Source organism: Miniopterus natalensis, chromosome X (assembly GCF_054644295.1).
Source record: "Miniopterus natalensis isolate mMinNat1 chromosome X, mMinNat1.hap1, whole genome shotgun sequence".
Classification (NCBI taxonomy): domain Eukaryota; kingdom Metazoa; phylum Chordata; class Mammalia; order Chiroptera; family Miniopteridae; genus Miniopterus; species Miniopterus natalensis.
The window spans coordinates 95,198,309-95,226,090 of NC_142103.1; the positions used below are offsets into that span (position 1 = coordinate 95,198,309).

Here is a 27,782-nt window from a genome sequence, read left to right on the forward strand (position 1 = left end):
CCCTCTACCTTTGCAATTTTCAGCTCTATGTCTCTATTTCTTCATTTCACTGAAAGCAGAAAATAGCATTTTCCTCATAGGCTACTTGTGAAGAATTAGGGAGATGTATTTTGAAAATTATATCCAGGCACAACTCCTGGAATGGGGTAAATTTAAGTACTTAGTAAATGGGAATTGGTTTCCTATCTTTTCCAGTTTACATTGGCTATATAAGTACTTTTATGTTGTTTTGCAGCCTTCAGAAACAAGATGATTTATTTCTCATAGTCTTTGACTTATCATGATTTCATAACCTTTTCCTTTTGCCAGAAGACAGAGGACATATTTATTGTTTTCCATAGAACTAAACTTAAAAACACACACCAACAACTTCTCCAAATGTCTTCACTGTGGTTTGCTGGACATTTTTTTTTGTCCTCGATTTTGAAATATCCCATTTTGACCCAATTACAGAAGCTCTGTTCACTTTCTTTGAAGGAAATGTTTTTGTGCTGAGATTTTCCACTTTATAATGAAGCCAAAATTCTTTCAAATCGTAATGCTTTTTTTCTCCTGCTCCCCACTTGGTTAAGATAAAGATGGGTTCAGCAGTGGTTCTGAACTGCATCAAGGTTTTATTCATTTGTTTTTCTGCCTGGCAAAGTTGTTGTTCTAGACCCTGGTTACAGCCTGTGTGGGGGTAAAGCACTGTTGAGGGTAACAGTGAGGAACCATTAAGCTGATTGTGGTAGTTGCTGTAAAAGCCTCTCCACAGCAAACACACAGAAGCTACCTGGATGGTTTCGGGGTGGGGTGGGGTGGGGGAGTTGGGATTGGTGAGAGAGCTTTCAGGGAGTACACTCGAGACCAGAGAAGTACATCTGCTCCAGCCAGCTTGGTAGAAGGCTGAGGTGACTCAGGACCCAGTTCGGTAGAACCTTGTACACTGGCACATAGATTTCCATGGGTTAAAGGACACTTACAGCTGGTATTTGTCCTGCTCCCAATGCAATGGAACTCATTACCCTATCTCAGTGGTTGGTGGGAGGTGGGGGGAGGCAATGTCTGGAGACAATTTGAGGTTTGAGTTGTTACAACTAGGGGGAGGTATGAACTGCTACTGTCATCTAGTGGGGAGACACCAGGGATGTTAGTAAATGACCCACAATGCCCAGGACAAACCCCCACAATAAAGAATTATCTAGTCTCAAATGTTAATAGTGCTGAGAGTAAGTAATCCTGATTTACCCACTGAAAAGGTTGATGTCAGGACCAACTTATTATAAACTCCTTTCCGAGCAATCAATGTGTTACATGTTACAGAAATTAAAACATTAATAAAAGAGAACAGTAATTAATTGTCCAATATTTATAATCTCTTCACAGTAATCAGAGACTTAGGAATAAAGCACTCAAATATGATTCTTTTGTCAACTGGTAAACTAAATACAGTGGAACCTTGGTTCTCAAGCTTAATTTGTTCCAGAAGCCCGTTCGAGAAGCAATTTGTTCAAAAACGGAATCATTTTTTTCCCATTAAGCATAATGTAAATTGAATTAATTCATTCCAGATCCCCAAATTATTCCTTGTTTAACTTTTTTTATATACAGTACATGACTAATTACTGTTTAATCTATAAACACACTTCTTAAATTTATCGAACCACCCCCTACTAGCCTTAAACGAATCACTTTCAGCACTTGTTCCAGGGGTGTCTTTCAGGAGGTCTTCGTTTTTTTCACATATTATTGCCTCTGAAATGCTGTCACTGGCTAACTGCTTTTCGTTTATCCAAATCAACAAGAGTTTTTCTCCAGTTGCCTGTGATCATTGTTTCTTTCATACCCTTAGCAACATTAGCACTCTTGATGGTTTCTTTTTGTTTTAAAATTGTGCTAATCCTCCATTTCACCAGCAACAAAAGCAAAACAAAACAAAACAAAAACCCACAAAAAATTCACAGCACAATTTCCTGAGATGTTAACAAGGAGAGATTTAGCAGTAAAGTGACTCATATTGGCGCACTTTTTCCTTTGTGGTCTGAGAGAGACGATTTTTGTCATGCTTGGTGTATCAGCATGAAAGAGTTGCCAGGTTGACAACTGAGACATTTTTCCCATGAACCACTTGGTTCATGGTCGAGAACCGAATTATTCGAGATGGGAGAAGTTCAAGAACTGAGGTTTGAATATATATTTATGGTATAGGTACATATGAAATACTCCTGGGTTATAGTATTAGGCCTTAAACACAACTACTTTTTGTAAGTTATTTTTTTTTACCTCAAATGTTTCAGAAAGTGGTAGGTTATCTCAGCAGCTCATCAAGTCTTTTAAAAAATGTTAAGCACTAGTAATCATCAGCACCAACATCAATGTCGTCACATTTATTGTCATCATTAGCATTACAATTTAGTATACGCTCATGATATGCCCAACATCTTGTCTTGTGTTTCACATATGTTATTTCATTTGTTTCTCATGCTGAATGCATGAGGTATATACTATGATGCCCATTTCACTTATGGGGGGAAAGAAGGCTAAGAAAGTTTATGTCACTTGACCAAGGTCACCCAGCTTGTCACAGAGATGAGATGCAAACCATCATCTGTCATACTCCACAGCCAGTTCTTTCAATCGCTATCACCCATTGCATTCTTTAAAAATGTTCTTTTAGTTGTAGTCGTCGAGGCTTTACAAATACTTCACTGTGTTAGGTCAGAGTAAAACAAGCAAAGGCTAAAGAGACTGCAAAATGTTACTTCCACAACTCTGTCATGTTGGTTTATTTATTCATCCGTTCGTTCGTTCGTTCGTTCGTTCGTTCGTTCATTCATTCATTCATTCATTCATGCATCCATGCATCCATGCATGCATCCATTCAATGAACATTTATTCAGCAAAAAGCATAGACCAGGTGCTGAGGATGACAGTTTTGGGGACACACATATGAATCAGACACAGCGTCCACAAGGGTTCAGTTGCATGGGAAGCACACAGCATGGAAGCACAAACAATGGGCTCTTTTTAAGGGTCTTGAGAAAAAGGAAGGGTTAGTGACTGTAAATGTCAGAGAAAGCATGAAAGAGAGAGAGACTGAGAGAAAGGCAAAGGAAGAGAAGGAAAGAAAGGAAATGGGGGCTGGAGAAGAAAGGAGCAAACAGAATTGCAGTGATTGTGGCAGTGCTGGGGGTGACAGGGACCTGGCCCAGTCCTGACAAAACTGCCGCAGAGGAACGCCAGGCCTCAGGATGAGCAGGATGAGTGAGGGCTTCGCGGGCGGCTCTGTGTCATCATGAGACAGCCATCTCCTACCCGTGAAGCCTTTTCTATCATTCCTGATCACGCTGCGTGCAGCCCACGCAGCAAACCGGGGAAGTGAATTCCAGGCTGTCTAATCAGGCTTCGCAGCACCGTGACAATGCTGTGTGTTTGAACTCCATCCACACATTGTGGCATTTGAGAAGGAGAAGGAATTAGGACTAAACTGGGACCCACACATTTCTCTTGTACTCCCTTGCCACCGCTCCCTGCCCGAGAACTGAACATCCTACACTCTTTGGTTTAGGGCTTTATGCAGATGGCGTGGTGGTGGCTGCTTTAATCCCAGGCAGGGTTGGTCAATTGGCTTCTAACCGAAGGAAATTTCTATTAAGTAGTTGACAGATTGGAGTCACTTTCATCCAGGCAGGTGGCACAAAGGCTGCTCAGAACCATGCATCTTGACTGTGGAAAATAACAGCAGAAAGCAAGTATGTCCTACTGCCCTAAAGTCATTGGATGCCTTCTGTACAAAGGATGTTTGCCCTTCCTTCCAGCCCAGAAGACCAGCCGTGACATGTAGCAGGCACAGCCAAATCCATAACAAGTAATACACGTTTTACTGCTTAGCTCTTGCCTGATTTCCAATTTTGGATACAAATGATAGCAATCATGGCTGTCCTTTAGTTCCAGAGGCAACAAATAATTCCTGAAAACTTACCAAATGGGTTTATTAAATTCTGAGTGTTCAGGTATACATTTATCCAGCCTCAACTGATTTTCATTTCCTAATCATTTTGTATGAGAGCTGCTTGGAATTTACCTTGGCTGAATTAACCTTTTTCTTCATAAGGCAGGTTCACAGCATGAACTAGATTTGAATGGGAAGGATTAAAGAACCGAAATGAATTCACTCATTTAGTAAGTGAACATCTGTGCACTCACTGCATGCCAGGCTTTACGACTTTAGAGGCTGGTGATACAAGACGACCCCCTTCAAGGACCCCACAATCTAGCTGAGTGAGAATGTGAGCAGGGACATTAGCACATAATGGCTACAGCAGGAATGAAGGAACAAGACACAGCCTCTGAATGTAGGTGATGAAGATTCTAGATGGGACGTTGGAAAACAGATATTCTATTGAAAGAAGGTTGAAGAGCATACACTTTAGAGGTGATTCAGGCACAAGTTCATGTCCTGGCTCTGCTATCCCCTTGGTCTGTGATATGACATAATCACCCTATTTCTTTTTCTGAAAAACAATAAAAATACCCACCTCATGAGACTAATTTCATTAGGGATATTTAGCAAAGTTTGGAGACATTTTAGTTGTCACACGTTAGAGTGGGTACTATTAGCATCCAGTGGGTAGAGGTCAGGCATGCCACTAAATATCCCACAATGCACAGGACCGAGCCCACAAGAAGTGTTGACAGTGCCGAAGCTGAGAAACACCGAATCACATAGTGTGTATAAAATCCTTAGCACAGTGGTAGCCATTAGTTACTAACGATAGCATGTTACCATCAGAAGGAACTTAATTTATGACAGTGGGCACTGATATGCTGGGTAGAGTGGGACATACCTATGCTCTCCTTCCAGCTATGTCTGTGACCTTGGACACAATCCTGATCACTCTGAGCCACATTTACAAATATAAATGTTAATACCAATCTTGAGAGGGAGCCATAAAGAGAGTGAGTTGTCTCAGATGGGGCACCTGGCATGAACTGGAATCCAGAAAGTGTTCATTCCCTTTGTTGTCCCCACAACCTGCTGATGCCCTGTGCCCCTTTCTCCCAAGGGCAGAGGTTGGTTGGTTGGCTTTTGAAGGAAGTATTCTCTAAAGAGTGGCTCTCCATACTTCCCCAGGGAATATGAAAAAGCTCACTGAAAATGAAATCCCTCTAATTGTTACTAATACGAGCTCACTGAAGTATTTGTAAGCATCTGGGAGGATCTCTTTCTCAGTCACCACCTACCATGAATCCTTTGAGCTTAAGCCAGTTTGTGAGATGCTTTCTAACCTGCAAGTAACCTCTTTGTCCTGGAGGAGGCACTGCAGTCCCATTTTTCAAAACCTGCAGCAGACACTGTGTCCAAAGAAAATCAGTTTAAGAAATATTTCAAGAGTCAAACTGCCATTCTCTTCCTATCAAGGAAAAGTGAAACGAGGCAATTCAGAAACCATTTTACTGAGAATTTTGAATGAGCTCAATGGCCGAAAAGAGAAATCTTATCTTTTTATCAATCTTTTGTACACAGACTATGTACTATTAGAGTCTGGAAACTAAAACAAGATCCACATTGATCTAAACATCCAGAAGTGCCTTAGGTGTCTTCTATATGACATCCTGTCCTGGCTTATGTCCCATTCACATCCAATTTTCACCTGTTATTATCCTCCAGAAGTGTCTTCTCCCTCCTTCTGATGTTACTTAACTTGATAATTAAGTAATATCTACTTTGCAATAAGAGTGATATCGGTAGGTAGTCCATAATAAATACAGGTGCCAAAGAAGATGGTGGCTTGGAGACTTTGTGAAATAGCCACTTAAGGGGGCATCATGAGCCGGGCAATGAGGAAACAAAGGCTTATTTGGAGTTTTGTGGCAAAAACTAAATCACATCTTCTAACTAGAGGCTAATTAAGAAGCCCTTGCAGTTGATTTTAAGAATTCCAAAGTACTTCTATGTTTATTCTCTTTTTTGAGGCTCACAACAGTTGTCTGAAACAGGTAGGGCAGGAATAGAATTTGCAGTTCATTCTTGCATGACCTCCAACTTCACACAGGGTGCAAGACTGTGGGATATGTCATCTCCCTCCAGAGAAAGTTCATTTTAAGACTAATTATTAATTAAGCCTAGTTTAAGTCCATCTGTAGAAAATGGGTGTGATCCCTTTTAATCAGAAAAGTGAAATCACCAAGCAGTCTATAGTGGTGCCAAGGTGGGGTTAGTTACAGCCTGTGCCATGGGCCAGAACTGAACAGATAATGACTCTGCTTCTGCCCAGAAGGACTTTTCTCACTGACATAGAGAGATAGCTAAGGTTAATCTATCCACTTCTATCTATAGATGTATTAAAGGAAATGTACTATCACAATTTCCATCTCTATTTACTTTTTTGCTGCCTAATTTTAAAAAATCATATTTTCCTTTATACACATATAAACATACAACCAACACACACACACACACACACACACAGAGATGAGAGAGAGAGACTGATTTGATCTGGATTTGAAAATCAGGTTGAAATGTCTTAATTTCAGAAAGACCAGGGGACAAACAAATGGGCAAACTTCACTTTAAGATGCCCCCAAATCATCACCCTAAAGATCAACTCTTCTGGAAAGCTCTCCATTGTCACCAATAACCAAGAAATGACATCCCAGACTCCCTGAAGAATCATATATGAAGTTCACTGCTGGTTATCTGTTGGGAGAGAGGGAGCCTGGGAGTCATTCTGAGCCAAATCCCATCCAATTATGGGCCAATTATAGACCTGCTTCCACAGCCAGGAGCAGGTCACACTGCCAACTGAGCTGGTCTCAGAGCCCCACTGGCAGGGACTCTGAGCGCATGGGAAGAAGAGTCCGGGGCTCAGATAAAACAAAGCCGCTAATAATACTTGGAGATCGGCATAGGTGTAAAATGCAACTGCGTTAGAACGAGCCTTGAGCCTCCTCAGCATCTCGCTGCCACCCCTCCATACTGGCTGCAGATTCAGTTTTCCCTTTGGGGTGGTACCCTTCCTCACTAGGTGACATTATGAAATGACATCACGAAGTTGCTCCTGTACTCGCGCTCAATATGCTGCAATCCTGTAGTCTTGGCCACAACGCTACCAAGGAACACAGTGCCTGGATACCCACATCACCACTGACAACTGCACCAAACATGTAGGAGTTTAAATGCCAAGAAACTTGAGTTAGGAACTTGGGTTAGGTAAAGCTATCTCTATTAAAAAATCAAACAATTTTGTGAGTATTGGACAGCACTTCCAACCGACTGAGATAATTTCCGGTCCACATTCTAGCACCCAAGGGTGTAGTTATTCCTCCAGGCTGACTCTGCCTGTCTGATTTGCCAGTTTGAGAAACAAGCTTGTCCTTATGTTTAACTGAGATCTTGATGTGATAGGGACAAGGCAGCACCAAGGACAGCATCCTGTTGGGTGCAGCAGTGGAAAACTCTTTAGACTGGCCTAGAGCAGTGGTTTTTCTTTTATTATTATTAATACATTTTTAAATTCTCACCTGAAGACACTTTTTTAAAATTGATTTGAGAGAGAGGGGGAGAGAGAGGGAAATATCCATGTGAGAGAGAAACATTGATCGGTTGCCTCTTGTACGTGTCCCAATCGGGGATCAAACCTACAACCTGGGTATGTGCCCTGCCAGAATTGAACCAATAATCTGTTTTGTTGCATGGGATGATGCTCCAATCAGCTGGCCCCCCCTGCCGGGGCTACAGCAGTGGGTCTTGAACTTTCTTGTGCATCAGCATCATCTAGAGGGCTTTCTGAAACTTAGACTGCTGGTCCCTGCCTCCAGAATCAGAGTTTCTCATTCAGGAGGTCTAGGGTGGGCCTGAGAATCTGCATTTCTGACAAGTTCCCAAGGGGCTGCTGCTGCTGGTTTGGGGGCCACACTTTGAGACCCACTGACTTAGAGCCATCAATTCATATAGTTTAGGTCTGGACATTCAAAATCCCCTAACTATCCCATCACCTGGTCCACAGTTTTATAGCTAGTATCCAAAGGTATAGTGAGCAACTTGGTCAAATTTCCTTGCTGAAATTCAGATCTACAAAGCATCAATGAAACGACAATCATTAATGCTTATAATAGTGCTCCCAAGGGCCAGGCACTGTCCCAAGTATTTTACCTTGTGATTCTTAAATGAGTTAGTATACATAAGAGCTCCATTTTACAGGTGAGATGACTGAGGCACAGAGAGGTTATGTGATTCCCCCCAAGCTGTCTCAACTAGACAGTGGGCCAGCCAGGATTCAAACTCAGACTGTCTGCCTCTTAACCATTTCCCCAGGCTGACTCTTCATGTAGCAGGTAGGAAAAGCTCCATGGGGTGAAATGTGCTATGCAAGTTCTGGGGACATTCCTAATATGGATGAGGACTTCTGCCAGTGACATCAACTTTCCTACAAGTCACTTAACAGTACTGCTACAAGATTAATTTCTGTAACTGTTTATTAGGTTCTGACACTGCTACAGTTCAAGGGTTGGCAAGCCAGGGCCCAGGGGCCAAATGCAGCCTGCCATCTGGTTTTCTTTTAGTTAAACTTTTTGTTTTGAGGTAATTCTAGATTCACATGCAGTTGAAAGAAATAATACAGAGAGATCTCTGGATGCAATGATAGGGAAGGAAGAAGGTGAATTATTTTTTCTAATCTCTATGGAGATATTTCTAAGGAAAAACTTGCCAAGTTTCAAATATGGGCAGAGACCAAAAAGCTGGGGCTGATCATCTTCATTCAAGCATCCTGTTACGGTTGTCCAGGAAGTGAAAACAAAACACAAAAGAGATTAAATCTGAACACTGCTGGAGTCCAATGCAAGGCAGGACCAGGATCACAGCCACTTGGCTGGTTGACAGGCGGTTGTATAGCTTTTCTCAAATATTATGGCATAAGAACTGAAGCCAGTTTCTGAATAACCGAGTTGTCCGGTAATGGGCCTTGGGCGAAGAGGACTTACACTTACTCCAGTTAACTTAGTCCTGGGGCCGGGCAGCAGTAAATCGCTGCGCTGAGTTGGACCCATGGTCCCCAGCGCTAACTGCATACCGTGATCACCTGGACTTGCCTGAGCCCCACCTCTGGCAAATTAATTCTTTCAGGGAGGGGTATATTTCATGAGACCACCCAGGAGAGTCTAAGGACTGGGGTCAGAAGAGCTGAGTTAGAGGATGCTTCTCAGATCCTCCCTGGACAAAGCAGAATGGAATCTTTTTTGCCTGGAAATGTATTTCTTGTGTTGAATGTCAAGGCTGTTGCAATGAAAGCCTCTAAATGAGGAAAACAGCCAAGCATTCTTGGAAAGCCATGCAGCACAGGTGTACACTTATTCAGAGGGTGATCCGGTGGTGAGCCACAGCCTGTTTGGGACAGGACATGGGAAACAGATGCTGTTATCCAGGCTGCCACAAGAGTCAAGAACAATAGCCACAATGGGCTGAGAAGGAGCTGAGCGCACTCTGGTCCCCACTGATGAGTATGCTGTGCCTTGTCTAGCCACCAATATATAGAGTCATATTCTCATAGGTCAGAGGACTAACAATGTCATTTAGTCCACCCAAGACACCATAGCCTAGTAGGCCCTCTCTATACTCCTGCTTTCCAGATATGCCCCTTACCCTGGAGAATCACTTGGGTTTACCCATGAATTTAGCAACTTTTAATCCCTGTCCCAATTCATCTCACTCTAAAAGCTGCCAGGGCTGCTGTTCCCTCCAAACAATCCCAGTTGCATCCTTTGTAGTGACTCATTAAGTTGAGAGTTCAAGGAAGTGCCCATTCCACTGGAGTTTCTTTTAACAAGTTCAGTCTCTGGTTGTAAACATAACATAAGTGGATTATGCTTTCAGTGTGATATGCTAAGGAGTAACTGATGGGTCAGCCAGCTATGTTGGCTTGCTCCCACAAAGCTGAATCTGTGAGTTCTCAGGATGCCAGGTCTCTAGAGTCTGGCTACTCACCATTTCAGAAATGCCCAAAGCAACATGGTCCTACCCTGTAGCTAAGATCTGGTTGTGGTGAAAATGCCAACTTTTTATGATTCTGAGCAATAACACCTATCTATTAACGTAAATTATAAGAGCTGGTCTTGGCCTAAGGCAACTTTATTAGTTATATATTGCTGTGTAAGAAATTACCCCAAACCTAGCAGTTTAAAATAATAATAAAAATTATCTCTGAGTTTTTATGGGTCAGGAATTCAGAAGTGGCTGAAGTGGGTGGTTCTGGCCTGTGGTCCCTCATGAGGTTGCAGTCAAGATGTTGGCTGGGACTGCAGTCATCTAAAACCTTGACTAAAACTGGAAGATTCACTTTCGAGATGGTGCATGCATGCTACTGACTAGTTAACAATGACTGTAGTCAGGAGGCACCGGTGCGTTTTCATGTGAATCTTGCCATTGGGCTGCTTGGGTGCCCTCACAACATGGCAGCTGGCTTCCCCCAGAGCCAGTGATCTAGGAGACAGCAAGGCAGAAGCCTCAATGGCTTTTATCACCTAGCTTTGGAAGTCCCATTCCATCATTTCTGTGATATGTTATTGATTACACGAGTAGGCCCTACTCAGTGTTGGAGGGAACTACACGAGAGTGTGAATATCAGGAGGTAAGACTCACTGGGAGTCATCTGGGAGGATACCTACAACTGCAGCCTACCCCTCTTTTTTCAAACTGATGAGTAAGCCGGGGTCCAGAGAAGTGAGGTCTGCCCAAAGTCACAACATTAACATTTCAGTATTTGCTTCCTTTCAACACCACTAATCTTTACCACCCACAATTTCTTGTATTTATTTAAAACACAAAATGTTGTTTATCTTTGGGGAGATAGAAAGATTATTTCCATATGTAAAGCCAGTTTACCTAGTGTTTTTAAAGCCTTTATAAAACAGATAACCTATAATCAAAATGCATACTCTCAACACTTGGAAAAGGGTTTTCTTTACTTCCTTGAGTCATTAGGGATGAGGTGCTCCAGAAGGAGAAAAAAGAAAGCAGAGCCTCCTAGGAGGGGCAAATCCGGTGTTTGAGGGATAAATTTTAGCTTTTGCACGCTGTTCCCTCTCCTGGGCTTGTTCTGAGGGTGAAAACAAGAACAACCATAAGAAAAAAGAAAACAAGAAACATGAAAAAAGCAGAGACTATCACCCAAAATCAAACCAATACAAAGGCCATGCTTCTCAGGACTTGCTGTTTCATTAGTCCCAAATGAAAGACAGTGATCCAGCCACATGAACTCCCTCTGAGAGGCACAGAGTTGTTTTTCTGAAAACACACACAAACACACCAGCACACGCCCACACACAGATTTGGAAGCACAAAATTCAAAATTGTGATAAATATTATCAGTTCTTTTCTTTTCAAGATCCTCTCTGAAACAGCCATCTTCTAAGAAGGGCAACAACAAGAAACCTCTTGTATATTCTCTTTCTCTTTTCAATCAGTTAAAAAACGACAAGGCCTGTCATCTCTGATCAACTTAACCAGTCAGGAGATATGATGACTTTCTCCCTGCCTGACCTATTTTGTCTAATGGGGCCCACTCCTTTGCCTTCCAACAAGCTACCTTCTCTTATGAGTTCCATTTATAGCAGGGCTTTGTTAATGGTTAAATCGTTAGGAACGGATCCATCTCCCTCCCAAGGTTTACTTCCCCTGTTCAATAAATTAAGCCATGGGATCAGACAGACTGTCCATTTCTGCTTTAGTGAAACGCTTATTCTTCCTCACCTACAAAATACTGCAAATTGACAGGTGAGAACAGCCTGAGTCCCCACTGCCCCCCCAGCCAACTGTTGTCACTTGCAATTTGTCTTGTATTTTGTTCTCCAAGTAATGCCTGTGTGACCTGTGGGTATTTTCCTAAGTCCTTCATAGTTGTTTGAGGTCTGGAGCTAAAATGCTGAAGTGAGGAGCCCCTGGGCCTTTGCTAATGGTGAAGGGTCTCCTTTCTGAATCCTCAGGCAAGAGCCCTTGGTCAAGTGCTATGAGTTTCTGATGTTTGACCCTTCTCTTCATCTTGAAAGAAGGTTTACAAGCTCCATTTATCCACTATTCTTGTTGCTGTCACACAGGTGACCTCAGTGAACAATTGCAGCATTAATGGCCCAAAGCTGTCAAAGTAACCTGTGCACTTCCCTCCTCAAAGCCTTTTCTCTCTTGTTTTTTTAAGATGCCAGAGCCCTACAGTCAACAGATCTTTCAAAAAAAGAAAAAATACAAAAGTGATAATGTTACTGCCCTGCTGAGCATCCTTCCGTGGCTCCCCATTACCCTTAGGGCCTGCATTAACTGGCTCAGACTCACCAGTTTTCCCCCATCTTGCATTTCTGCCCATGCAGGGCATTCCTTACTCCAATCCTACTGAACTTCTCCCAGTTCATGGAGGTGCCATGCTGACTTTAGGCTTTTACACATGCACAGAATATTCTTTTCCAATCTCTCCTCCCCTACCACTAGCTGGCTAATTTCTACCCATTATTCAAGTCTCACTTTTAATATGATTTCTGAAAAGCCTTTTCATAGCCCCTGAAAGTGGATAAAACATTCACTGATTCCTTTGTTTCACCCATCACAGCAGCATCCATCACCATGGAGGAGTGGATTGCCATCACTTATTTTATTGCCTGCCTTTTCTCTCTAGATGTTAAGTCCCATGAAGGGAGATAACTTGTCCACTAGTATATCCAGAGAGCCTAAAACATTTTCTGGCATGTAATACAACTAAAATAATACCAGGCATCTGGTTTCCACCCTTAAGGCAATTTAAGCACAGAGCCTCATCTAAAACAAACGGACTCATGGATACAGAGAACAGACTGACAGCTTTCATGGGGAAGGAGAGTGAGGGCTGGGTGAGATGGGTGAAGGGACGAAGCAAAGAAAGACTCATGGACACAGACAATTATATGGCGATTTCCAGAGGGATGGGGGGGGTAGAGGAGGGGAAAGGGGGGTACATGGTGATGGAAGGAGACTTGACTTGGGGTGGTGAACACATAATACAATATGCAGATGATGTACGGTATAATTATATACATAAAACCTATATAATTTTATTAACAATGTCACCCCAATAAATTCAATTAAAAAAAGAAAAATGAAAACTTTTTAATCTTATATAAAAAAAGAAACAAATTGATAGTCAAAAATGGCCTCAAAAAGGAAAGCAAGTCTTCATCTAAGAGACATTTACATTGTAGAACACACAGTAAGACTACCTAAAAATTCTCTTGATTCATCACCATCCCAAAGATTCCTTCATCCTGCCTGGCTGGCGTGGCTCAGCGGTTGAGCATTGACCTAGGATCCAGGAGATCACGGTTTGATTCCCAGTCAGGGCACATGCCCGGGTTACAGGCTTGATCCCCAGCAGGGGGCGTGCAGGAGGCAGCTGATCAATGACTCTCATCATTGATGTTTCTCTCTCTCTCTCTCCCCCTTTCCCTTCCTCTCTCTGAAATCAATAAAGATATATTTTTAAAAAATACATTAGAAAAAAAGATTCCTTCATCCTAAAGACTCCTTTTTTTTTTTTTTTTTTAGTATATTTTTACTGATTTCAGAGAGAGGAAGGGAGAGGGAGAGAGAGAGAGAAACATCAGTGATGAGAGAGTCATTGATCGGCTTCCTCCTGCACGACCCCTGCTGGGGATGGAGCCTGCAACCCGGGCATGTGCCCTGACCGGGAATCGAACTTCGATCTCCTGGATCCTAGGTCGATGCTCAACCACTGAGCCACGCCTGGCCAGGCCATCCTAAAAACTTCTTAGCACAAATCTCTCTTCATTCTTTTCCCCAAATCCAGTTATCCCCTGATTGTCCCAACCCTTCTTTTTTCTGTAATTTCAACTCCATTCACTCCTTTAATATACATATACATTAATCCTCACCTGAGGATATGCTTTTTTATTGATTTTTTAGGAGAGAGGAAGGGAGAGAGAAAGAAACACCAATCAGTTGCCTCCTGTACATGCCTCCACCAGCGATAGAATCAGCAACCTGGGTATATGGCCTCAACAGGAATCAGAACCACAACCCTTTGGTGCACAGGATGACACTAACTGAGCCACACCACCTAGGGCCTACTCACTCCTTTCATTTCTCCTCTGCACCCATCTAGAGCTCCGCCAACCATCAGCTTGAAGCCAAGGTGACAAAAATTGAATCTTGCTTGGAAGGCAGAGGGGGAGAAAGGGATGTGTTGATGTATAGGTTTTTTGTGGGTCTTTGTCTCTGAATAACAGTAAAAAGAAATGCACATTTATTGAGTATTTACTATGTGGGAGGCATCTTGCTAAACGCTTTAATGTGTTATCCTCACAAATATCCTGTGAGCTTGATACTATTATTTTCCTATACTTCGGAAGAACACTTGCCCCAGGTGACAGAGCTAGGACGCAGCTGGGCTCTGAAGGCAGGGTCTGCACTAAAATGTCTTCACAGCAGGCACTCAGTAAACATTAGTCGAATGTATACATAGGGTCCCACCTAGGAAGCAGCTTTGAGACCAGCAAGGCAAAGGGCATTTATAGCAATTTCTCTGATGAATTGATCGTAAGTACATGCCAAAGCTTTATTTCAAAGTAGCCTAAAGAGGTTTCCAAATGCCAGTTCAAAGACTTAGAATAGGAAAAAATGTAGTTAGATAACATTATTAGGCCAGGTACAAGTGGTTATTAAACTCTGTGACAAGGCTTATTTAGCAAGGCAGGTAAATCTAATTTCCCAGAAGGGACTCTTTATCTCATTAAAGTTGATCAGAAAAATCACTCATGTTTTATCAGAAATGCTTCCCAGAAGGGGCCCACTCATCACACCAGAGCACACAGTTGTCCTGGCTCGGGTTTGGGATCATTGTCTTTCACAGAAGCATTTCTCAACCTCAGCATTATGGACATTTGGGCCAGATAACTCTGGGGTGGGCCTATCCTGGGTACTACTGTAGGATGCTTAGAGCAACCCTGGCTCCCATGCCCAAAATGCTAGTGGCACTCCCTCTTCCCGGGTATAATAACCAAAAACATCTCCACGTATTGCCAAATATCCACCAGGGGGCAAGATACGGCCCACTGCCCTCCTTTGAAAACCACTGCTTTAGACACTTGATCCTCAAAATGTGGTCCATGGACAAACAACGACAGTATCCTTTTGGAGGTCTGCTAGAAATGCACAACCCCAGGCCCACCCCAGACCTCCTGAGTCAGAATCTGTAATTTAACGACATCTGACAAGCGCTTGCTTCTAGGTCAGTAGTTCTCAACTGTGGCTGCACATCAAAGGCCTAGGGAGACTCTGATGTCATTGGTGTGGGGCAGCCTGTGCTCTGGGAGTTTTAAAAACTCCCTAGGTGATTCAAATGTGCAGCCAAGTGGAGCTCCTGTTCTGTGTGGTTAAAAACAAACAAACAGCCAAAAACAAAAAAACCTCACAACTTTGGGAGTGATTTACAATAGCCTATAAACAAGAACCCACATTAAAAAAAAAAAGTCTTTATTTCAGAGAGAGGTAGGGAGAGGGAGAGAAGAGAGAGAAACATAAATGATGAGAGAGCCATTGATCGGCTGCCTCCTGCACGCCCCCTGCTGGGGATCGAGCCCGAAACCTGGGCCTGTGTCCTGACCGGGAATCGAACCTCGATGCTCAACCGCTGAGTCACGCCTGGCCAGGCCAAGAACCCACATTTCCCAAAGCGATGTTTCTTTCCTTTCCTTAAACATCCTTCTTTTTGACTTCCTATAACTTTTAAGACAATAAAATGAAAGTCTTTCGATGATGGCTTCAAAAGTCAGGGCTTGTCTAAAACTAGTTTTTAAAATAACTGTTGCAATGATTTTTGGGGGAAAATGAAGTCATTGATTAAGTTTCCCCACATAGCATTTCAAAGAAGTAAGAGCTATCAAAATCATCTCACAAAACCTTGCTAATTAAAAAAAGTATGTACTTGAAAAAAACATTAAATAGAAAACTCTATCAAGAAAATTGTTTTGCATGAACTGTACAGTTATGTAAAGAGCCCATGCAAACTGGGAAGCAAAATGCTAAGACCTTAATAGATAAACAGATAAAGGAAATGAGCTCACAGTTCTCAAAAGTGGATGTGCAATTAGTAGAGAAACATGAGAAAATGTAAAGCCTCACTAGTAGTCAAAGGTATGCTCAGTGAAACAGTTATCAATTTTCCTCTTATAAAAGTCACAGAGGTGAGCGGGAAAAAGGATCATGAAACAGACACTGCTCATTCTCTCAGTGGATACTGTGTCACTGCACAGCAGGCGCTGTACTAGCCTGGGTGTTGAGGGCATGGGTCTTTGTAAATGGAGAAAGGCTCAGCCTAGTTTGGCCTTGACGGAAGCCATCCTGCAGAAAATGCTCATGTGGAAAAAGTTTTGCTCATTTATGATAGCAAAGTTCATGAGGAAACTGTGTGTCCAATACGATGATTTTGATTAAGTAAACTCTGGTGTATTCACCTGATAAAACACGGGCACTATTTGTAATATATTGAATAATAAATGAAAAAAGAATACAAACAGCTCCGCCTGGTAGCTCACTTGGTTGGAGCATCATCCCCCACACTAAAAGGTTGCGGGTTCAATTCCCAGGCAGGCACAGGCCTAGGTTGCAGGTTCGATCCACTGTCAGGGTGCTTCTGGGAGGCAACCAATCAATGTTTCTGTCTCACATCAGTGTTTTTCTCTCTCTCTCTCCCTCTCTTTCTGGGATCGATAAAAAAACATATCCTCGGGTGAGGATTAAAAATTTTTTTTTAAAAAAGAATACAAACAGTAAAATACTGGAAAAACGGTTCAGTGATTGACTAAATTTTGAAAATTCTACAAGGTTTCGTCCCCACACCCAACACACAATATGCATTTGGATATTTAAAGCTCTGAGGAACCCTAAAACTAAGAAAACGGTTTATCTTTGCTTAACCCAGTATTTCTCAATTTATCTGACCATGGAAAGTTTGTTTCTTCCCCCTCCCCTGCTTTCCCATTCATTTAAAAGTGAAACTTGTTTTATTGTCTCCTGGAACTAGTTTTTCTCAAACAAACAAGACCTTGAGGATATGTTGGCATATACAGTAGGATTTAAGAGCTATGTAAAAATAAAAGCTATACGTGGGAATATACACACGAAAAAATTCATTAAGCTGTTCACTTAAGATTTGTGCATTTTACTCTATAAAAATATTGAAGAGAAACCCTGCTAAATTTGGAGAAAGCATAACATTTTTAAAAATTAAATTTTGGTGTTCATTAGCACAAGTACAAGAATGTTAAGTCAAACCCTAGCTGGTTTCCCTCAGTGGTTAGAGCATCGGCCTGCGGAATGAAGGGTCTCGAGTTCAATTCCAGCCAAGGGCACGTACCTTGGTTGCAGGCTCAGCCCAGGTTGGGGTGAATTCGGGAGGCAACCAATCGATGTGTCTCTCTCACATTGATGTTTCTCTCTCTCTCCCCTTTCCACTCTCTGAAAAGCAATAAAAAAAATATCCTCAGGTGAGGCTTAAAAAAAAAGAATGGGAAGTCAAATTACTGCTGTACTACAGATGTATTTCCATGTATCACTTGTTCATGCAAGGTGACTCTAATGCCCTGTCAATATATACAGATTATTTATGCCTATTTTATATGAGTTTTGCAAGAGTTTAGTGTAGGGGAAAGAGCTCCAGACAGGCTTTTAATTCTGGAGCAGCCATTAACTAGCTGTGTGACCTTAGACAAGTGACTTGACCCTCTGGATTTTAATTTCCAAATTTCTAAAATGAGGAGCAATACTAAAATGCTAGTTCCATTCATCTTCGAAATAGTTTTACTATTTTAGAAGATTATAAAGATTTATAGTTATTTCTTTGCCTGATGATACGTCAAAGGCCAGGTTTTTATTGGATTCTCAATCTTTGGGTGACTCACTACCATCATTGTTACCATAAAGACAAACAACAAATTAGCAAAGTCTATCAGCTGTAAGGTGATTGCCATGACAACGTGCTTTTCTGGATGCCCTACGGGAGAGACAGGGAAGCCTACATTTGTTTCATAGGTTCTGTTAACTTTATGTCAAGGAATTGGTTTTCCATTTGGATGTTCCAGAACCTTTGGCTACCACAGACTGTTACTAGACAGCTCTAGGAGGATGCTGGGTATTTCTGATGTAAGCACCGTTGTCTTTAGACATTGAAAGCTCAGGCCTAAACAACAAAGAAGTTTCACTGTCTTCAGGAACTCTGAGAACTTCTCAATTAAGACAACAATTTACTTGGCTTGTTTATTATTTCATCTACCTCTGGGCGTTACTGAGCTGTGCTTCCCTAGATAAGTCTTGGGTCAGTGTTTCCCCAGTGAAATTACTGGCTCCTTTAGAAACAGGAAGGTCTGTGCTCTGATGGATGGAGAGAAATTGACCACAAAACCAGGATCTGCCAGTGGTCTGGATTATGCCCCTTTCTCCACCAACATCTCAAATTCAGTGTCTCAGCTGCTCGGCCCCCAGCTCTAACTTGATATCTGATGTAACAAATTCTCAGTACAATAGGATTTAAAGAAACTTTTTGAATTTACATTAATGAAATTTGGCCTGAACATGCAACTTGCCTTTGCCTTAAGGTGACTTAAATTCTTCACGTCCAGCACATAACACTATTCGAATCTTGATTTCAGGTGCAGAATTATCCCTCCCCCGCAAAAAAGTCCTGCTCCTTGAGACTCTCACGCCTTTCCTACTTTTAGTAGGCATTAGTTGAAACATTTCAATTTTTATGTTAGCCACAGAAGGCTTCATACGCAAAAGCCAATTTTAGTGGATGTTTCATAGTTTAAGAAAAGTTTTTACTTAGAGTTTTCTTTCTTTTACTTTCTGAGTGGCTGTTTGGGATACCAGAAAGAGTTCTGAGTTTGGAGTTGCCTGGGTGCAGTTGCAGTCTGTGCTTCCTGTCTTCTGACCTTGGTGCGTGCACTGCCTTCCTCTTCACATGGTCATGATGAGTGCACGGGACAATGTGTGGGAATGTGCTTCAAACTAGAGGGCTCCACAAATGTCCTCTAACAAGCTCCAAAGCTTCAACCAGTTTGCTCTGGGTGCATGGCCAGCTCTTGCCTATGGAACTGGACAGAATATGAGGCATGGCCTTTCTCTCGATTATTTCTGAGTGTCATCGTGTTTATGGCTCTATGATTTAGCACCACGTAGGAGGAAATAATCATTGCACTGCCCCCGAGTGTGTGTTGAAAGGACCAAATGCAGACAAGTGTTGAGTGGAGCCTATTTCCTAAATGATGTATGTAGGGCCATGGCGACTATGAGTAACGCAGCTATAAATGGGTCGTGGCGAGGCGTAAACATCACATGCTCCTCAGCCTGGACATAGGGTGACACAGGGAGATATTGGGTACATCACCCCTGCACCAGCCAAGGTGAGCCTTTCCCAAACTAGAAGTGGGGCTTCTGTGTCTTTGTGTTTTGGGTACAGAAGGTGGCTGGAGTACCTGGAGAGTGACTTTTCAGCAGGTTGCCTCGCATTCCCCTTTGTTCTCACAAATGTCCCCTATGAGAGAACAGGACACAGGAGAATAGCCGACAGCTGGTTGTCTAGGCAGCACTGCAGTGTGGCCCAGGATACCGCCCAACACACTTGCATTCCAACAACCTGACAAACAAGTGAGCTTTCCAGCCTGAGCAATTTTAGCTCTGGATCCCTTCCCATTGTTCCCAGTTCTAAATTCAAGCCCTGACCTGAGTCTCTGGATTCTTGGATTCTTGTATTTCAGTAACACATGGCCAATCTGAGTACACACTGAGTCCCACAAGTCCAAGGACAGAAATGCTAGTCCTCTGGGGGCTTTTCACTTCTGGAAGGTCCCTGTGTGACCTTATCCATCAGCAGTGTCCTGTGTCCAAGGTTGCTGGGCCCTCTGGGATTCTACTGTGACATGGGAGGGAGAGGGGAGCTGGAGGTGTGTGCAGGGTGGTCTGTAGAAAGCCAACTGCAATGACTGCTCTATTCCCTCTGCTACCTCCTGCCTGGCTCCTTCTACAAGGAGGAATTGGGTTCACTTTGTAGATTAAATGAGGTGACGGTGTAAAGTTAGTGGTGGCATGCCTGGCACAGCGTAGATATTCAAAACTGGCAACATCACCATCAGCTAGCTGTTCCTCCACCCCCACGTAGAGCACAGGCTGATGGCACTGGCCCAGCATCCACCCCCCAGCCAGGTTCCCAGGCTTCCCTTAGCTCACAGACACCGTGAGCAAAGGGGAAGAGGACAGCTCCCTTGGGCCAGTGTGGCATAAAGAATCCCACGCCTTTGCTTTTTTGAATAAATGGCTACCTCAGTGGTCCGGGCAAACTGGATAAAGGTTTCTCTATATTTCCAAGAGTCTCAAAGTCAGAGAGGTCCACAAGCTGAACCAGTCGAGAGGGACATCTTAGGGCTTTTAAACATTCACTGAAGAGTCATTGCAAATGGCTCATACTAAATTTTGTAGTATGGCCATAAATTCACTACCTGGGATAGATATGTGGTGGTCAAAGTCCATATCAAGCCTGTTACGGAAATGGTTCCCACTTCTGGGTTGCAGATGGTGCTTTATAGTCTGGTCACTTCTCGGAGAGAAATCACACCTCACAGAACATGCTTCAGTGACAATTTGCAATGAATCATCACCCCTTCCACGCTGCTCAGAGAAGCCGAAGGAATGTCTCAGCTTCAAGGGCAGCTTGTCATGGCCTCTTGCTTAGCCAGACACTGGCCATATGTCACCCAGGACAGTGACCACAGCAGTAAAATGGCTTGAGCACACACATAGCTGTGATGGGGCTATGGCTGGGGCCTAGGGCAGACCTGCAGCACTGTGGGGACTTAGCATATTGTCAACACTCCTGATTTACTGCATCTGTGGTCCCTCACTCATTCTTATTGTTTCACGTTGGAGAATGTGATTTTGGCGTAACTCCAACTCCAGTTCTTGTCCCATTCTCACTTTTCCAGTGAGTGGTCCAACTCATCAGCCCTCAGGCCCCTGCTATGTGTCAGGTGCTATGTTAGGCAATGTGATGTACTAATGAGTAGGACATGTTCACACCCTTCAGAAGGTCACAGCCTAGTGGTGGGACAGCTACGGCAGGAGAGCAATGAGAGGAAGGAGGTTATGCATATTAGTTAATAATTATAATGCAGCATATTACATGAAGAGTCATGGAGGACATTTTAGTCAAGAGTTATAAGCAAAGAGGGAGAGGCCTGAAGGCTCTTGTCATGTTACAGAGGCAGTAAGTGACCGGCAAACTCCGTGCAGGGTGTATGAGGAAATGTGGTCACATGGTGGGCCAGGGTGAGGCTGTGGAGCTGCTGGTCAACAAAACACATTGTACCCCGAAGTGCTGGACTGGGAAGGAGGTGGTATCTTGCTTCCTCTTGGTGACAGGCATGGACCAAAAATTGAGTTTCCAAAAAAATGCTAGAGAAATAGAAGAGCCTATGCTGACTGCTGGTGATAATGTTATTCAGTTCTGCAATCATTAATACCTTCCTACCTTTCCCACTGGATCAAGAACCATCCAAACCTTCTCTATTAGTGGAGCAGAAGGAGCCCGAATTAGGGCACCTGAGTTCAAATCCCAGCTTTTCTATTTACCAGCAATGAGACTCTGAGCTACTCACTTTGCTTTTTGAACCTCTAAGTACTTCATCTCAACAATGAGTATAACACAAACTGCATCACAGCAAAGCTATAAAGGCTGAAAGACACAACAGGCTTTGCAATCTCTAAAGAAATACACAAGACAGCAAAGCTTTCTAAAATACCTCTACTGTAGAATTCCCCTCAGGGCTCAGTGGCCAAAACTGGGTCCCATGCCACCCTAGCTGTAAGAGAGCCTGAGAAGTGGAGTATCTGACGACTAGTCTTTGCAGTAAAGAGCAAGGGTGAGTGTGACTATGGATGGATATGGAGAGAGCCACATCACAGTGTCTGCCACAGCAGGGGAGAGCCTTGTCTGTGGAGTTTTCTTTCTTCAGCCATTTGTAATAGAAAAAAGTGTGAGCATTTCATTTCTTAGAAAAGGTTCAACCTGTTCACATAAGGAAAGATGACAACGAATGACATAAAAGAAAAATGGAAAACAAATGTGTAAATAATGTCCAGTGATCCCTGACTACAAGAGCTTTTAAAAGAAATGGCACCATATCAATTAGCTATTGCTGCAGAACCAACCACTCCCAAATCCAATGGCTTAGAACAAAGTCATTTCTTATTCTGGCTCATATGTCGGGGCTCAGCTGGTCTAGACTGGGCTCACTCACGCATCTGTGGCAGCTGGGGGCTCTGGGCTAGATGGGGCTTGGTTGGGGCACGTTAGGTGGGGTAGCTCTGCTCCACATGTTTCTCATCCATCTTCTGGGATCAGCAGGTGAGCTTGGGTGTACCCTGCTCAGGACAATGGCAGAGGCACAAGAGAGTAAACAAAAACATGTGATACCTCTTGAGGCTTAGGCTCAGAACTGGCACACTATTGCTTTGGGCTCACTGCTGGCTGAAGCAAGTGATGTGGCCAAACTCAGCTCTGAGGAATCACACCCCTTCCACAACAGCAGGACACTGAAATGTGCACGGCCGTGGGGTAGGTGGAGGGAAGAGTGGAGAGCTGGAGCCATGACTGCACATTGACCACAGGCACCGGAGGTCTTGCAAGTTATAACCATAAGGTTAGCATCATACTCTAAATCCTTCAGAAGGAAGCCGTCCTCACATAGTTTGAAATTACTTAAATCAGTAGAGCCACAGTTGATGGTCACACTTTCTACTCATAGTTCACTTTACATTCATGGAATTGAGAGATGAAGTGTCCAAGTTCGATTTTGACTTGTACCTATCACAAGTCAAGCTGCCCCTAAAAATATCTCATGAAAATGAAACGAATTCTTCCTTTGGTTTCTCTTTTGCAGGCTTCATGTGAAGAACTGAAGAGGAGGAGAACAGATTAAAATGAAAATAGCTCACTAAAAATTTTATATATTTGTATGAAGATTATGAACCTCCTGAATGCCTGAGGCTCTAGCAGAAATGTCCTGTTTGTACATTTATATCTCTTCCTTCTAGTTGGCTGCACCTCTCACTTTAATTTGTCTTCGTGTTTGGCATCTTGCAGGGCACATAGTTCAAGAATTCACCTCTTGGAAGGTGTTGTTTTGAGGAGGAATATTTTATGGAGAGGGATATGGCCATATGTATAACAGTGACTTTGACTGGAAGCTCTCTAAGCTACTTCCCACACTATTTTGGTCATTATTTGGAATGCATTTTAGTTCTTCACCTTCTAAATTATGTCAATAAACTTTTTATGAGTTCAAATAAATATGCAAGTAAGTGTAAAATATGAATCAAGACTAAATTAATTTTCATATTTTTAGAGAGCTACATATTCCCCCACATAGACAGAAATGAGATATAAGAGCCAGCCAAACCACACGTTGCCTAAGTGGGGGATGCTAATTCTGAATTATTGGGTACCGGGGTAAAACTATAGCTGACTGGTCAGTGCAAGTGAAGTTAAATATTGCCTGAGGAACTGGGCATCATTGATATTTCTCCTCCAAGGATAACCTTTATGGGGAGTGCATTTTTCTTCCATAGAGGGTCAGAAATTCCCTTTGCCTGGGTAGGATGGAGTTCATTACAAGGCACAATAAAATAAAGCTGAGGAATTAGAACAGAAGAGAGGGACAGATCATATCTTAGTCGTCCTAAGAAAGATCAACTGTGTCTCCTGCTGCTAAGATGGGGATTCTCTGTGAAACTGAATCAATGGCCAACATGATCATAAACCAAAAGGAATCACCCGTGCCCCTCTACAGTGTTCTGATCTTCCCAGATCACCAGACAACTTCACATTATGAAGATTTGAGGCACCGGTTTTTCAGGACCACACTGTTGTAAAGGCACCTGGTATATAGAGACCCCAACACCATGACTTTTATCCTTTCCTCAGTGCCTGACATTTAAGAAAATCAGATGTACTTCTAAACATCCCAAGCAAAAATGAGTCTAGCTTTTCTGTTTCATAGAGATCAGCTTTCCAAAGCTGGACCATCCCTGCGCACACATGTGACTAGCTGCAAATTTGGTGGCGTCTCAGGGGTTCAGGTTTTTCTGAACAGGCTCCCACCTGGTTATGGGTTCCAGACTTCCCGTTGGGATGTGGCTTATCCTGGTGATCTCAATCTGATACAGACATACAGGGCGGGGAGTATCAATCAGAACCAAATATGCCGGCCTGATCACCTGTCAGCACAGCAGGTTCTAAATCCTAGAGCACTGTGTTGCCTTGGGCCATTCCATGCCTTCCTAATGAGGGGAGCTGGGCAGGGGAACAAAATTTACCTCAGTGTTCCACTTGTTTATATATAAGTAAATCCATGTCCAGTTTCAAAACTAAATTATGGTTTGATGTTATAAAAACTGTTTTCATATTTTAATGCAGTCCCTCAAGTCAAATTTGCAGCATGATACATACCAGAATCATTAGACAAATTCAATGGATTTTTTTGAGAGATTTATGTTTAATATGTATTTTTGGTTGTTGCTAAGACTCAAATTCACTGTATGTGGGATTTAGCAAGTCTATAGTCCATCATTCATTGGACAATACATATAATATATGAAAAGACAAAATTTATTTTCAGTGAGGTCATAATTCTAAAAATTCACATTTCTTGCTAAATGGCTCTTTAAAAGCCCATACAGCACATTGAAACAGCCTTATTTTTCTTACAGGTTTGTAAGCAATCAATTATTATGCAACTTTTCCATGAAGGAAAACAAGGTACAAGTAGTTGAAGGTTCATTAGGAGAGAGTAAAAAACTATAAACAACACTGATTTGAGTATTTCAAGTAAAGCATAAAGTACAACAGCCAGTTTATAACGCACATGCTGTAACCAGTACTGACTATAAGATACTCTGCTGACAGGTAAGGATCCAGAATACCATACGACAGTCACTCTGCGCACACTGCATGGCCACGTTCTCTGAGGCAGACTCTGTGCTAAGTGCTGGCAGGAACAGAGCACATTCAACTAGACAATCACCTTGCTTCCCTCTCCACCTCTCCCTTCCTCCTTGGCATGGGATTTCCTTATGTTGTGCTTAAGGCACCAATGACAGAAGGCACCACAGGGTTCAGAGCTGCGTGGGACACTTGAAAAGCTTCTCCCTTTGGAGCAGAGGCCATGTGAAACAAGCAAGGCTCTCAAGAATCTTCTCAACCACTCATATTTTATGATCCTTACACTTTAAGAGCACAGATTGGAAGGTTTAGCTTCCTTTCCCGAGTAGGTGAATGACAGAGTAGAGTTTTACAAGTTAGGCCCAGGGCGTGGGGGATGATATTTCCTCAAATGCATCCTCAGTTTTCACTAGAGCAGTCAGAGGATTTACAAAAGGCCTCCCATTGTGATTAGGCGCGTATAAGCATCACCACTAATTGAAATGAACCATCCTGTGAAACCCCCTCTCCTACATTCTTGGGCTGATGTAAAATTAGGGTCCTCCCTCAGAGATAAAACATGGAAAGGTTCCTGGGGAAGAGAACAGGTCTCATTGGATTCAGGGACTCCAGGTTGATCAACTAAAACTAGTTCCCTTTGAAGATGTGTGACATTATCTCATTGCTTTAAACTTAGCTTGAAACAGAAACTGCCTTTAACTTGATAATTAATGCTCCCTTGGATTTTTAACTTGATGCTGAATATTTGCATTAGTGTAGCCCACAGATAGCTCTTTGCCTCACAGGCCGTTAATGAAAAGTCTGTGCTTCTCCAAAGGAGAGGATTTATTGTCATAACATTCAGACACGATCGTGTATTCAGTCAACAAGCCATGCTCAGAGCAACCACTAAGGATAAGGCAACTTGCCAGCATGTGGCTAGGCAAAGAAAACCCTTAGAGCTCATACACTGAGTTCCTTTTTTCTCTAAGCAAATGCCCAAACCTGCTTAAATTCCATGATGAAGGCAAATCACACTGTCAAAAAACTATGCTGATTATAAAAGATGGGATTCAGCTATAAAATAAGATTACAGCCTTAAGAACACCATCATCTAAAAGTATTGCTTAGAGAAAGAAAAACAACCTCAATTAAGCAATCATTTTCAGATTCTTGGCCTCATATCCTTCAATCATATGCTTGTTTATTATAGGAGAAAAATAGCTCCCATAACATTTGACTTCTCTGCAAAATAATTTAGTGCCACCCCCAACTAAGAGAGACTGTGCTACCAGGTAATAAGCCCCCCCCCCCCTTTTTTTTACGAGCAGCCCTCCCTTGGATCAATGAGGATATGTTGAAGATGCAGATTCCAGGAGGAAAGGGGATTTTCTCCTTGGGCTTCAGGTGCCTGCAGAGGAGCCACAAAGCAAAAGCAGGTCTGCCCTATAAACTCTAATTTTCAAATCTGATCACAAGTTGGGCAGAGTGATAGGGAGGAGGTACAGGCAGGATTTTACCCTGGTGTGTGGGTTGCTTCTGGTCTCTAGACATACAGAACGAAGGTTCTAGGCTTCTCTAGAAACAATTCCTGCTCCTTAATATTCCTCATGCATCTATAGTGCACTAGACAAGACAGGGTCCTGGAGGAATTTCTGTTCAGCAGCGTTTTGGAACAGGCCAATGCTCAATCCAATCGCCCACACAAGCCACACTGCCTTATAGCTAATGTCAAGCTTCAGGCCAAAAAAAAAAAAAAAGAAAAGAAGGAAAAAGAAAAAAACAAACAAACAAAAAAACCCTGGGGAAAGTTTTTGTGCTTTATTTCTAGTTTTGTTTTGCTTTGTTTTATATTTTATCTTCTGGCTCTGGCCACACACAGAAAGATGCTTGGACTCAGACAATCCTCACCCTCCTCACCTGGCCAGCACCGAGTTTCTCTGCATTCAGTAGGGGGTGACAGGACTTTGAAGAAGCCAGGGAACACGTCTCAATGTCTAGGGAGCTGGATGCCTACTGGGACATGGACTTTCTACACAGTATTGGAAATTAGTCCTTGGTTAGTGTCCTAAAATAATCTGGGTGAATCCAACTTTATTATAATTTTGTTAAAATGGCATGTTGCCTGGCTGGGTGTGGCTCAGCGGTTGAGTGTCAACCTGGGATCCAGATGATCGGGGTTCGATTCCCGGTCAGGGCACATGCCCGGGTTGTGGGCTTGATCAATGACTCTCTCATCATTGATGTTTCTATCTCTCTCTCTCCCTCTCCTTTCCTCTGTCTGAAATCAATAAAGATATATTAAAATAAATAAATAAATAAAATGGCATGTTGCATTTATTTAATTTTGCAGGCAAGGAAATGGGCATAGCTCTTTCTAGTGATTAAATAATAACTGTGCATAGACCAAGATGCCCTAAACCTTAAACAAAACAAACAAAAACAAGAAAAACCCATGCCAAACTTATTTTTTCCCAAATCTTGAAGTCATTGTCAGGCATCTTGGTTATGATAATGATGGCCTAGGAAGAGGAGGGTGGGAGCTCCATTTGGAGCCCAGGAAACCATATACGCATAGGGTGGGGAATTTGGAAGGAGGAAATAGCCAGAAGAGATGTCCCTTAATGAGAGACCCACTAGGCTCCAAACTCTGTATTTAGATCCTGGTTGACTACTAGGGCCCTGACCCACAGACTCAACATTTTGGCCCTACCTTACTTATTGCTTATTTCCCTAGACTTTTCCCAGCATGTTTTCTCTACCAGCTTGGGAAAGAAATCCCCCCCTCCCCGATGC

At 42.7% G+C, this 27,782-nt stretch overlaps 1 protein-coding gene across 1 annotated transcript in view; it reads left to right on the plus strand.

Moving 5' to 3' along the window:
• The window catches only part of SMPX (small muscle protein X-linked), a 47,579-nt gene extending 24,222 nt beyond the window's left edge, over positions 1–23,357 (plus strand). Inside the window, exon 5 of the mRNA XM_016199384.2 lies at positions 22,948–23,357. The gene's annotated coding sequence lies outside the window, so the exon portion shown is untranslated. The remainder of the gene's footprint in view (positions 1–22,947) is intronic.
• Positions 23,358–27,782: the final 4,425 nt, after the last annotated feature.